This window comes from Triplophysa rosa, linkage group LG17 (assembly GCF_024868665.1).
Source record: "Triplophysa rosa linkage group LG17, Trosa_1v2, whole genome shotgun sequence".
In the NCBI taxonomy this organism is placed as follows: domain Eukaryota; kingdom Metazoa; phylum Chordata; class Actinopteri; order Cypriniformes; family Nemacheilidae; genus Triplophysa; species Triplophysa rosa.
In genome coordinates, this window is record NC_079906.1 from 8,032,415 (window position 1) to 8,045,383 (window position 12,969).

Here is a 12,969-nt window from a genome sequence, read left to right on the forward strand (position 1 = left end):
ACCTCAAGCAGTGTGTCCCCTGGAGAATGCAGCATTTAGAGATTTAATTATGGCAGAGAAGGGAGTGAGAGAGAGAGAGAGAGAGAGAGAGAGAGAGAGAGAGAGAGAGAGAGAGAGAGAGAGAGAGAGAGCGAGAGAGAGAGAGAGAGAGAGAGAGCATGCAATACTGATTTAATCAACAATACATGCAATTAGCTCAGAGGACATTTAAAACTGTGAATTACTTTGAAATCAGGGAGGCTACATTTGCTTTTTTTGGTCCAGCAATGGATTAAATGACATGAAATGTGCAATTCATAATGTGTATTCAGCTGACCCTTACCACCCAAGAGCAATTTCTGAGGCTTTTAAGTCATTTATGGCATGCCTGGGGATTTGTGCTAGATAAAAATAGACACTGACTATTCAAACACGCACTCCACATGAACTGGCATGCAAATCACAATGCTGTAGGATTCACATTAATTATTTAGGGTACCTGGTGTATAAGGTACAGCAGGGCAGTGGTCACCTACAATGTTCTCGGACTGTGCTGATTTCAGATACATGCACATGAAAAAAAAATATTCCCACTGAAATTTTAATCGTGTTTACATTAGAAGTTTGCCTCTATTGTGTGTAGTCAACACTTGTGAGAATAATTCAATTGTGTTTACACTTTAAACAAGCGTGAATCTAATTGTTCAAAATGAAATGAAACTCTTCAAAGAAGTGTTAAGGGCTGTGTCTAATCTTAAAGCATACCCTGATGGTGATCCATGGACAGCAGAACCGACAGACAGAATCTATTAAAAATGAAATGAGGCCAATACTATATAAAATCTAAACTTGTTTATCGATGGTTTTGGGCATTGCCCCATCTCTGGCTCTACATTGTTTTTGGTTTTTGGCTTTTGTTCTTTTTGAAAATTAGTTCAACCATGGACCAAAATATCATTCAGTAAGGCAACTGTTTCGAATGTAAGAAATTTCTATATAAAACAAAAATGAACTCATGCAACTCACAATTTGGGCATTGAGCATCTCTAGGTTTTACAGAAAAATGTTATATGCACTACCCAGTGCTTCAAAGGAAAGGAAAAGACACAGGACTGATAAAAAAGAATAAAACAAAACTATGGCATACATCTTCTGTTTTGACAGCTCTGCTGTCATTTATTGTATGACTCTCAGTTCATGGTCTGCTTTGTGGAACAACAGCATAAGAACATCATCATTTAGGAACATAGGATAATGTATACATTACACAATACATGCAGTTTTGTTAGTGTTTATTACACTTACAGTCAGACAAACTTGCACACTTATTCTTTGTAGCATTTACATTTATATAACATTTAGAATATAAATACTGAAGGTATTGTGTGAGACCATGCACCCACATATTTATTATTACCATGGAAATGCAGGTCTCTAAGAGAACCTTCAAGAATCCAGTGATATTCACCACAATGTTTCAGTGTTTTTCTGTGTAAAAGTTAATCGCAATTGTTTAATACTAAAATAAACTGTAAATCTAATTTTTGATCATTAGGACCTAATTTGTAAAATGTTCTAGTTTTATGTTCGTGATGTATCTGTAACTTCATTGTCAAACTTCTGTTCTTCAGCATCACTGGAGCTTGTATCTAAATGTTTTGTTGATCTTTTGGAATCATAACCCGAGTCATTAGACGTAAAAGACAGGCTTCGTACTGCAAATGTAAGACATACATGGATAATCACTAGACATAATAAACTAGACATAATAAACTATATTTGAAAGATATTCATAAAATGTGTAAAACCCTAGGAACGTTTGTTTTAAATTGTGTGATATATAAAGTTTTCCGTACACTTAATTAAGTGGTTGATGTCAGCTAAATACTCACACATATCAATGTATGTTTTCTCATCCCAGCTTGCTCTGTGTTTTTTATCTTGTTTTTGGTTTTCATTAACTTTCTCTGTGAAAAAAATAGTTCATTATTGCAACCATTAAAGACCACAGAACTATTCATCCCAACCGTTAAAACATGTTTTTACAACATATTTATGAGTTAAAAGATGCCTTTAAGCACATACCACTGAAATACAATACTATAAAGTATATGTTCATTAAAAAGCAGTTTTTAAATACCAAATATCACTTTCTATATTCACTGTACACAACATTCAATACCTAAATATGCATATAAAATCAGATCTTCTGTAGATATTCTGGCTCCTGTTATGCATGACAGTGATGTGCTCTCTGACATAACTAGATAAGGAGAGAGACAGAACTGATGAAAACATCAATTTAGTATTTATTATCAGTTTTACTGTTATTTAGTGCACGACTCACATGTGATAGGATGGTCCTTGCTCTTTCTGTTTGTTTTTGGGTCATCAATTCCATTTTTTTCTTCCATGGATTATACAATATTCTTCAGATCTCTGATCTAATTTATTATGGAGACCATGAGATTGTGACTTCTGTTTACATTAAACTTTTTAGGTGTTGATATTTAGTTTTCATAATTTATGTAAGTTTTTGAAAGAAACAGCAGTGGTAACATCAACCATACTATTTACAGTTACATTAGGCTACACAAACAATAGCAGATTTTATTCTTATACAAAAACTTGTCAACATATGGATATCTTAGTATAAGTGTAATACAGTAAATACAGTAAAATCATAAACGTCTAAAATTCATGCTAGAAGAAAGAAAAAGGGTACCTTTGATAACCAGAAAAAAATGATCTAGTTCATTTAAATTGAACCAGCTCCCTCTACTGGCAACTATAAATATCACGCTATCCACAACATTGCTTATTGACCTAGTTAACATACATTTCTTAAACTGCATCTGTATTACAGAAACACAAGAAAAAATCCTATTTATCCTGTAAACTCAACATGACTATTCAGTCTGGAGATTTTTCTGAAATACTGAACTTGTCAAATCTTTGAAAACTTTAACCAAAGTCTATAACTTTTATATTCTATAATATATGACCTCATGTCATAACTTTACAATATAGAAAAAACCTAAATAATAAAAGAAACGTAAATAATTTTACTGTGACTTAAGTCTCCCTTTGTTACAATGAACCACTAACTTACTCTGTGTTATGACCATAGGTCACAATAACAAATACAAACTTTGTCAGCAAGCTAACACCTTGTCACGTTGAGACCACAAAAACAAACTATTGTCACTATAATACACATTTTGTAGAATATTCTTTATACAAAAAATGGCACATTTTTTCTGAAGCAATATTTTGTCTTACCTTACTCAATCACAAATTTCTCTTCTGACTAGTTGAGTCAAGACTGTTTTGAGTCAACGAACAAGGAAATAAGCTAGACAAGAAATAACAATGAGCAAGCATTCATTACTTGTAAATACTGGTTTGACAAGTTAATGTGCTTCATCAAATGTATTTACTTTCACTTTTTGAAGTAACAGAACTACAGCAACAACTTGGACAGGACTACAACAGGAAGTAAACCAACATACATTCAAATCATATAAAATAAAAGGCAGAAAAAATAACAAAAACACATAGTCAGATATGTTACACCTTTGTTGTTAATGATAATGTTGTTTGCTGTGTTTCCAAAGTGTCTGAAGAGACATGCAATATACAGATATTTCTGATGTTAATATGCACAGAAACTTAAGAACATAACTCTTATAATAAATCACTAGAATACAGCAGCAATAAACCAGATTTTAGCCTTTTCTAAGTCATTATATTTCATGACAAACATGCAGGCACCATATGGAGTCTTTCCATCTCCATCTTAGACAATGCCAGGAATATAGAAAAAGGTATGTACATTTAAAATCTGTTTGTTCCATGTTCTGTTTTTATGTTTGTGTTGCAGCTGTCTCCACATTCTTAAGCTCAAACTGCTCTTCCTAATTTACACTGAAGCTGTTATCTAAATTGTTTGAGACTTTTCTGGAGTCACATGAATAATTTGAGGTGGCGAACGTTTTCCGTACTGTAAATGAAAAGCAAAACAGATGAACATTTTCTGCTTGCAGTAGAAATAGAAAAACAGAAAAAATACAAACAGTATTGCACTCAGTTTACTGATGTGATGTGTTTGATATCAGTTCAATACTCACACACAGTGCATGTTGCTTCATCCCAACTTGCTCTGTGTTTCTTTTTTTTACTTAATTAGTTTTTTATTTAAAATCTCTGTGGGGAAAAAAATATTATTGCCACTAAGGACCACAGATACATCAATGCAAATTAATTGGCAGCATCAATCAAATAGTTTTTTTTAAATATTATGAATGGTCTTTCAACACATTTTATTACATTGTGTTTACAAAGATTTGTAAATGTTTTTCACAACCTAAATTGTATTAAATGTTTGATTAATATTGCAGATGATATGGCAATAAACCAAATTTTAATTTATTGGTTTTGCAAATATCTAACCAATAAAAAGTAGTGCTTGTCAACTTTGACATCACAGTATGCTATCATCGAAAAGTTCAGTGTTTTTTCCATTTTCTGAAGAACAGCAAATTTGGACATACAAGATTTCAGAAGGACAGCAAGGAATTCATCTCTGGTCCCTACACAGTTACAGTATATTTGCCAGAAAACCTTTGTTGCAGATCTTGTGATGTTTTGCAATTTTTCATATAGTATACTTGTAAACATGTTTTTATACTTTTTTTTTGAGAGGTTTAAAACTCTGTTGTTATCAAACAATATCACACATTTCCAGATGTTTGGGAGTCTTTTAATTTATGGTAAGTTGTCGTTGACAAAAAAATTATGGTCATGTAAACGGGCTCTTATCAATGAAATGATACAATACTTAAATTTGGTAAACATATGAAACCAGCATCTGTACAAGATTTCAAAAGTAATAAAGGTTGTCTTCTTACCCGAATTAAAAAGGGCAAACCACTAGTGGGGAGGTGTGTTTGGTCCAGCAACAAACTTGAAAGAAAAAGAAAAATGAAAACAAGGGGCTCATGTGACCAATACTGGTTAAACTGGATGAACAAACTGTGAGAAAATTCTTTACATGGTTTTTCAAACAAGTTAATGTTTAAGGATGAAGGTAGGAAACTGTATAATAACTAGTGAAAGTGCTCCCTCTGTTGGCTACACAAAATACTAACAAAAGTTGTCCTCAAATGTAGGCCTACTTCGCTTTTTTTAGACTTTAGAATTCAAATTTAGAACACAGGTATAAACAACCATATATTTGGAGACCACAAGATAATATTTATACAATTTATTTTTAATGGATAAAAGACAGATAAGATTCTTTTACAAAACACTCAAAAGTAATAAACTCTAATTCAACTGATTTGTTGTTGTTTATTTGCATAAGAAAATGCTGGAGAGCTTTTCACTGTCACATTCTTCATTCTCAGTTCACATATCAATGTTTGTTCTCTCATCCCAGCTTGTTCTGTATTTTTTTCTTGTTTCTGGTTTTATTTAAAATGCGTTACGCGTTTCTTCCCCAAAGAAGTTCATTTACAAAGAAACAGCTTAACATAGCCTACCGAAACAACGACCACGTAATAACAATTTTCTATGAAATTCAATCAAAACCACGTGATTGAAAACAACCTTTCAGTGATCTATTTTTAGAGTGTGCACGCGACCGGCGCATCGACACAGGCAGTCTGTCCTGCTCAATAGCGTCCTGCTCGGTCCTAGTAGCCTACTTCTCCGTGGAGATGACGGATGTGTGGTTAGAAAATTATTACAAACAAATTTGAAAGTGAGGGGGACACGAACGGGATTTTGAAAAGTGAGGGGGACATGTACTCCCTGTCCAGTGCTCGAATTGAATCAAGGTTTATGGCGGTCCCCCCATAAGACTTGTTTTTGGTGGGGGTGGGGTTAATCTCGCAATATACAATTTATACAAAATACACAATATATTTGATCATAATATGCATAATTATATAGTATTTATTAAAAACAGGCTTACATAAAATAACAGGCTTCTTTTACTGTACTTTGGATCAAATCAATGCAGGCTTGGTGAATAGAAATGACTTTTGAACAGTAGTGTACCTCCAACAGAATAATTCTAGCAACCAATGTAGTATTTACTATTTTCCCTAAAAACAACTGGATAATTGACACTTTGTGATAATAATGTTTGTTCCTAAAGACTTGTTTAAATGCAAGAAACTAGTTTATTAGATATTAAAATTATTAATTGTGACAAGACCGGCTGTCAGTCTGTGTTAGTGTTGTGCGGATTTTTCAACGATTTCAGTGCAGTTTACATAGTTACGTCCAGTAGGTGGCGGCAAGGGACTGTTATGAGTGAGTCTGTCAGTCAGCAGACTATTCAACCATTTCAGTCCCAACGTCTGCTTTATTCAGGAACTAACTATGGCTATCAATATGTCAATCATAGCTATTTCAAAAGTAAATCCCGCATTAATATGCCGATGTAATTCACGAAACTTTTCAGCGTGTATGTAGCAGTTGGTCTTAGCAGCATGAAAAACAAGTTTTATACAATTCTGAATGGATTATATATAGCACAGAAACCGCACAACAAGCACTCCCTTTATAATGACTAAAAAGCTGTCACTCATCTTCATCGAGATCTCTAGCACCCCAGAACCAGGCCTAATAATAATTTACGCAAGGAATACAAAAGCCCCGACATGGAGTTGATAAATATAGTGGAAAGATATATGTAGAGAGAAAATTACCCCTCAAAAAAGTAGAAGCTTCCTCTTCCCGACTGCGAGTGGAGGTTTATTATTCTCCATTTTTTAGCTGAAGTTAGCTTCACCGGAGCGACGCCAATCAAGCAGTCATGTCAACGATGTCCTGCGCTTAGCGGTCTTTAGACGTGGGGCGGGGCGTTTAAAATTTAAAGAGACATGACAACTAGCCCGTAAACAAACTTAATATAAATTATTGTAAATAATTAATTCACGAAATGTACAATATCTATTGCATGAATTTAATCACATTTGTCATTATCATTTTACTCAAATAAAAATATCTGAGGGACCCCCTAAGTCTATTTTTTACTTCGTATGGGGGATCCCGGATCCAGGGATACGCCCCTGCCTAAATCTCTAAATGAATTATTAGACGTGACAGGAATCTTTTGTACTGGGATCTTCCTTTAGAGCTTTTCTGAAATTGCCTCCCCTCCCCTACCTTAAACCCCGTCTATTCCTCCAATCTCTATTGAGAGATCAGGTCGTCTGTCTGTTATTATATCATCCTTCACAAGAGGGCGCAAGTATCCCTACTAACCTTCCAAACTGTCCCAGACTGGCGAACCAAAACAAATACTCCATCCTTCCGTGCAATGCGATCCCATACCGCCTTCCGGCTCTTACAGCAAGTTTGTGTGAGCCAGCCTGCGATTTTGTTTACAGAAAGACTGCAAATTTGCCAAATAACCCATCAGGACCAGCGTTATAGCGGGACGGAATTCTTTCCTAGTGCGATTTATGCGGGATAAACCAACGACTCAACGGAGAACAGTAAACCGCGATCAACAGGACGCGATCCATCCGACACACAGCAGCGGGGGTTGGTTGCCCTCCGATCCCAAACAGCACACGCAGGTGGAACAGCAAGACGTCTATTAGAAGTTCTTGAATAGGTGGGAAACATAAAATATTGCGTTTCTGTGTTTGTGTTCCAGTTGCTGTTGTGTATCAAAGGCTGCTGGTCTCTAGACCATGGAATTGGTTGTAAATCAGGCTAACGTTAGTCAGTTCAGCTAACGTTAACAAAGAAACTCATATGGCGAGCTGTTTACTTTTCTTTCCACAACATTATTTCCCATGGTTACCTCAGTTTTGATAAAAATAATTAGTTATACAGTTTTCGTTACTTCAGTTAACCTGGTAGGTTTTTTATAGGAAACTTAACGTAACGTTACTGGTGTGATGGTATTAGCTAACGCTGATAAATAAGTTGAATTACGTCAAAACAAAGATTGTGAAAACTTGAACACTTCAACAAGGATATCAAAATATCACATTAACATTTGTTTCTTAACGTATTGGTTTCTCTGTAGTAGTGTCTTGTACTGTAGTAATAGTGTCTTTGTTCGTAGTACCATGGTAATACTTTGTAACTTTTAAACATTTTTTCTGTACTAAAGTAGTGTGGACTTCTCGCACGTTATTAATGTGGGCTAATGCTTGTACTTTTAATGGTTTATTTATGTTTAGCACGAATATTATTGTTTCTAGAGTAAACAATAGACGAGTTCTAGCTGTTCATTTCTGCTAGCTGAGACAAGCTGTGAAATAGTGGATCGAATGTTAAGACATGTAACATTATGACACTACGTGCATGTCTGAAGGTTTCTTTTCAAAATCGCATACAGTACAGTAAATGTTATCTATGTGTTAGACACACTTTTGTCAGACACTTATCCAAAGCATTCCATTGATAACACAACGCTCTACAAACAGAGCAACAGCAACACACAACTTTAACCTTTTGATAAATGTGGATTAGGCTAAATTAGGGATGCACCGATATGTAAATTGTGGCCGATAACCGATAATTCTTTGACATTGGAAGCCTATAGCAGATATATTGGCCGATATACAGTATCTAAATATTATTATAACATTTTCTTAGACTGAAACAAAAGGCAAAAAGTGGGCAAAGGATTTTATTTGAAAACATTGACTGAAGAAAAAAGGTAACCATTAGTTCTCTTTTTTTCCCCTAAAAATCGTGTACCAAGCCTACTTTACACTAGTTGAAGATTCTTTAAACTTTTCTGGTATAACTTTTATTTAATGAACAAATGTGACCGTGGACGACAAAACCAGTCTTATGGGTAAATTTTTCGAAATTGAGATTTTTACATAATCTGAAAGCTGAATAAATAAACTTTCTATAGATATATGAGTTGTTAGAATAGGACAATATCTGGCTGAGATACAACCGTTTAAAACTCTGGAATCTGAGAGCGCAAAAAAATCAAAATATTGAGAAAATCGCCTTTGAAGTTGTTAATAGGGGCACTGTGGCAGACCATCCACTCACAAAAATAAAGTTTTTATATATTTAAAGTAGGAAATTTACAAAATATCTTCATGGAACATGATCTTTACTTAATATCCTAATGATTTTTGGCATAAAAGAAAAATCGATAATTTTGACCCACACAATGTATTTTTGTCTTTTACTAAAAATGTTCCCGTGCTACTTAAGACTGGTTTTGTGATCCAGGGTCACATATTATAGATTTTCTTCCAGAGCAACCCAGAAAAGTCTAACAGGTCTCAAGACAGAAAGCATTCTGCTTTGAACAGTATATTTGTTCCTATAATTTACACTTTCATAAATATTGTATCTACATACCGTACCTACATCAACAATGTTTTGCTAATAGCAGTAAGTGAATGATCATGACAGAAAGACAGTACTGTACTGTATTTGAACTGTGAGCAGCGTGCAGCTAAAGAAGTTTAACCAGAGGAAATGATTTATGATTTATCAGCTATTATAAATGTTATTATCGTCTGATAACATAAAAATGACCTTTTATCGTCCGATACCGATATGGAAGATAATTTATCGTGCATCCCTAGGCTAAATCCTTACTTTTTAACCCAATACAGGTGTAACTATACTCATTTTTCTGCCAATTCTTTTGCGGCTTGCGATACTTGGGAAGCCCCCTAACTCATTAGCATTTATTTCCCTGGCACTGTCACAGAATGATGTTATGCTGTCAGGTCATTTAAACACATTGTTTCTTTGATTAAATGGGGTTAGCTGTGTGCATTTATAAGCAGGTGATAGGCCACTCTACATCACTCTGTGTACTGAAGCACTGCCAGCCGTGCTCATTCATTGCTTTTGTTCTTCAGATACAGCATGTAAACTATTTTCCCTGAGAAGAACTGGCTGAACCAGTGGTGCACACGCATGCAAACTGAAAAAAAACAGACACTGTTGTGTAAAAAAAAAGCGTTAGGGCATTCAGTTAGTGGTTTCTTACCTCGGTTTATAACTGGTTAGTTGAAAGTTTAGCTGTGGAAAAGCTATACATCATATTGTGAAAAAAGCAATCTTGCTTTGAATCCCAACATTGTAACATTCTTTATGTGTCATTCACTTATTTATTATTAGTTGTGGATATACAGTTTCTAATGTTTACTGTACGTTCTATTTGAGACTGACAAGCAGTTTGGCTTGTTCTTCCCCATTGTGTTTTAGTTTGGATGGCTCAGATTTTCTTTACAAACTTACCTGGAAAGAGGGTGAGGTCAGTGTTTTTGTTGTCCCTATTAGAATCTTTTTGCATTTAGCAACTGGTATGTCGCTGTATTCAAGACCTGGTTGGTATTTCTTTTTAGGGCTGGGTAATTGTAAATCATAGCATTTTTGGTTGTTTTTCTAGCAGTTCTGACTGAAATACTTATTTATTTCAGGCGGTTGGTCAATTGCAAGGTTCCATTATCAAATCTTTTTTTTTTACCGTGATTCCAGAACTGTATTTTTGGCAATAGTCCATGACCTGTTTCTCCACTGTGCTAGATTGATGTATCTTCTATCATTTTAATGTAATAAAACATTATAATTACTGTTTTCAGTACTGTCCATTTATTTGCTCATTGTTAAGCAGCAAATCCTTAGCATCATATTTGGTTCATTTCTTTGATAAAGACTGGCTGATCTGATTTATCTTTGTGGTTTCTCAAAATAGTCAATACCCTTTGATAACTACACAGTGCACAGAGAATGTGCGTCTGTTTGTGTGAATTCAGTTGTCCTTTTCTGACACTCCTTGTTAAGGAACAATTTATCATCCTCAGCATGAGTCACTCTTCTCATGATGTGATTATTTAGGGAACTTTGGCAACATCTTCAACAAATGAAGTTAAATAGAAGTTGTTATTTGATGGAAAGCATATGTTGATTTTCTCGTTTAACTTGCCACTGTGAAACAGTGGAATTTAACCCCAGGTTTGATCTACTCCTTTTTACTGCATTGGTTTATGTTCCTTGGCTAGTTAAGGTGCTGGGAATTGATTTGATGGTAACAGTCATAATATACAGAGCGGGTATTGTACCACAAGGTTGTTACGCAGTTTGCAGCTTGTTGGATGAGGTTTGTGAATGGATAACATCTCAGTTCCACCTCACTGAACTTTTTTTTGTGTTTGGGAAACTTTGGTTAAGTCTTACCTTTCACATATTATTGCTTGGGCAAGATACACTACAAATGAAAAGAAAAGTAGTACTAGTAGTACTATAAAATGACACATTTTCTGTAATGACGTGACAGTTTGCAAACTGCTATAATAGTGCTAAAAAAGTTCATATCCATTAAAGGTCCAGTGTGTAGTTTTTTGGAGGATCTATTGACAGAAATGCAATATAATACATTACTACGCTGTGTATAAAGACCTTACGTAATGAAGCGTTATGTTTTTATTACCTTAAAATGAACTATTTCTATCTACTACATACAGTGCGGGTCCCCTTGCATAGAATGTTGTTGACATTAGGGTTGGGCCGATAGACGATGACATCGTCCATCGCCAATGGCTGTCAGCCATCATGATGTTGGGCTGGCATCGTGATTCCCCTGCATGACGCAGTTTTCGTCATCAGGAGGGTCCGCGGTCATCCACACATCCCGCAAGCATCGTGCGATGCCAATTTGGTAGACATCGCCCAACCCTAGTTGACATGTCGCAATGTTGTTTTTACAGTAGCCCTAAACAGACGAACTGCTCTACAGAACACGTTTCGTGTGGCTCAGAAGTTAGAGCATGCCGCTAACAATGCCAAGGTCATGGGTTCGATCCCAGGGATTGCACATACACATTGCACAAATGTATATTATAATGCAATGCAAGTCGTCTTTGGATAAAAGCTTCTGCCAAATGCATAAATGTAAAATGTAAATATGTTATGTTTCGGAAAAGGAGCAAAAATGTGACAATATCTTAATCCTCTCTCGGCCTCCATAGTGTTTCGAAAGGGAGAGCTTCAGTTAGCGGTTGGCTGTCACGCGTGTAGCATGTTAAACTGTGCAGTTCAGACACGCAGAACAGCCAGATGGCATGTTTAAATAACAGGATTATTTTTTTATATGTACTCAATTAAATGGACTCAATGCAGCCGGAAAACAAGTTTCACTTGCGGTGCGCCATTGATTAACGTCACACAGAAACAAGCACAACGACAAATGCACTTCACACAAACAAGCGGCTCTATTTAATGCACCTGCCAAACTGTATCGCATGCGTGCTACACTGGTAAATACATATATGCCGCACTGTACAACCCTGTTAGGCGCGCATATGTTTAAACAGCCACGAAGACCGCTTTCAGCCTTTGGACATAATAACGTTACGTACTGTAAACATTGTGGGACGTACGCTAGTCAGACAGAATAAACTTTGCCGGCTGAAGTCCTAAAAGTTCGGTTTAAAGATAAGGAACGTACTAAGCACAATGTTCTCTCACCATTCTCTCACACACACACGGTGTTTGTCGCAGTATCAGAAATGAAAACCTCTGCCCTCGGTATATTTTTCTGTAATTTATTCTGCAGCGTCTTCTGTGTTTACATAACATGTCCAGAGTTTAGCGGGCTGTGCGTCAGTAATAATGGTCCGTGGTGAAATGCAGTGCTCCGTGTGTACTGTAGTAAAATGGATTTAACGAAGCTTTGAGGCCAAAAATTTGCTTCGATGATTTTTTTGTATTCAAATTACTCAAATTACTCGAGGAATCGTTTCAGCCCTAGTTATCATCTTGGTGTGAACGGGCCTTCTTTTGATTTTTATTTGCCAAGACGTTTAAGTATGCACTCTGTGATTCTGCAGTGGAAGTTTATGGCTACATACATGGCTCATTTCGGTTCATTTCCTTAATCGAAAACCAACGCTTGTTACCATTGCTGTGATTAGGAATTTAACCATTTGCTCTCGGATACTTTCTGGTTAAAGACTTGTTTTGTCCATCAGTTTT

General features: G+C 35.7%; 1 protein-coding gene and 1 long non-coding RNA gene across 3 annotated transcripts in view; one reads left to right on the forward strand and one right to left on the reverse strand.

Moving 5' to 3' along the window:
• Window positions 1-1,127: 1,127 nt before the first annotated feature.
• On the reverse strand, window positions 1,128-6,830 carry LOC130567732 (uncharacterized). 2 transcript variants are annotated; one of them, XR_008964634.1, is made up of 9 exons: window positions 6,699-6,830; window positions 4,890-4,944; window positions 4,110-4,185; window positions 3,815-3,982; window positions 3,262-3,334; window positions 2,327-2,423; window positions 2,162-2,242; window positions 1,872-1,946; window positions 1,128-1,694 (listed from the first exon to the last, which is right to left on the reverse strand). It is a non-coding gene; the product is annotated as an uncharacterized LOC130567732 (long non-coding RNA). The 2 variants fall into 2 exon arrangements; XR_008964633.1 differs by having other exon boundaries at window positions 3,262-3,982.
• A 514-nt stretch (window positions 6,831-7,344) lies between these two features.
• The window catches only part of si:ch73-138n13.1 (capping protein-inhibiting regulator of actin dynamics), a 49,901-nt gene continuing 44,276 nt past the window's right edge, over window positions 7,345-12,969 (forward strand). The window contains exon 1 of the mRNA XM_057356070.1: window positions 7,345-7,612. The gene's annotated coding sequence lies outside the window, so the exon portion shown is untranslated. The remainder of the gene's footprint in view (window positions 7,613-12,969) is intronic.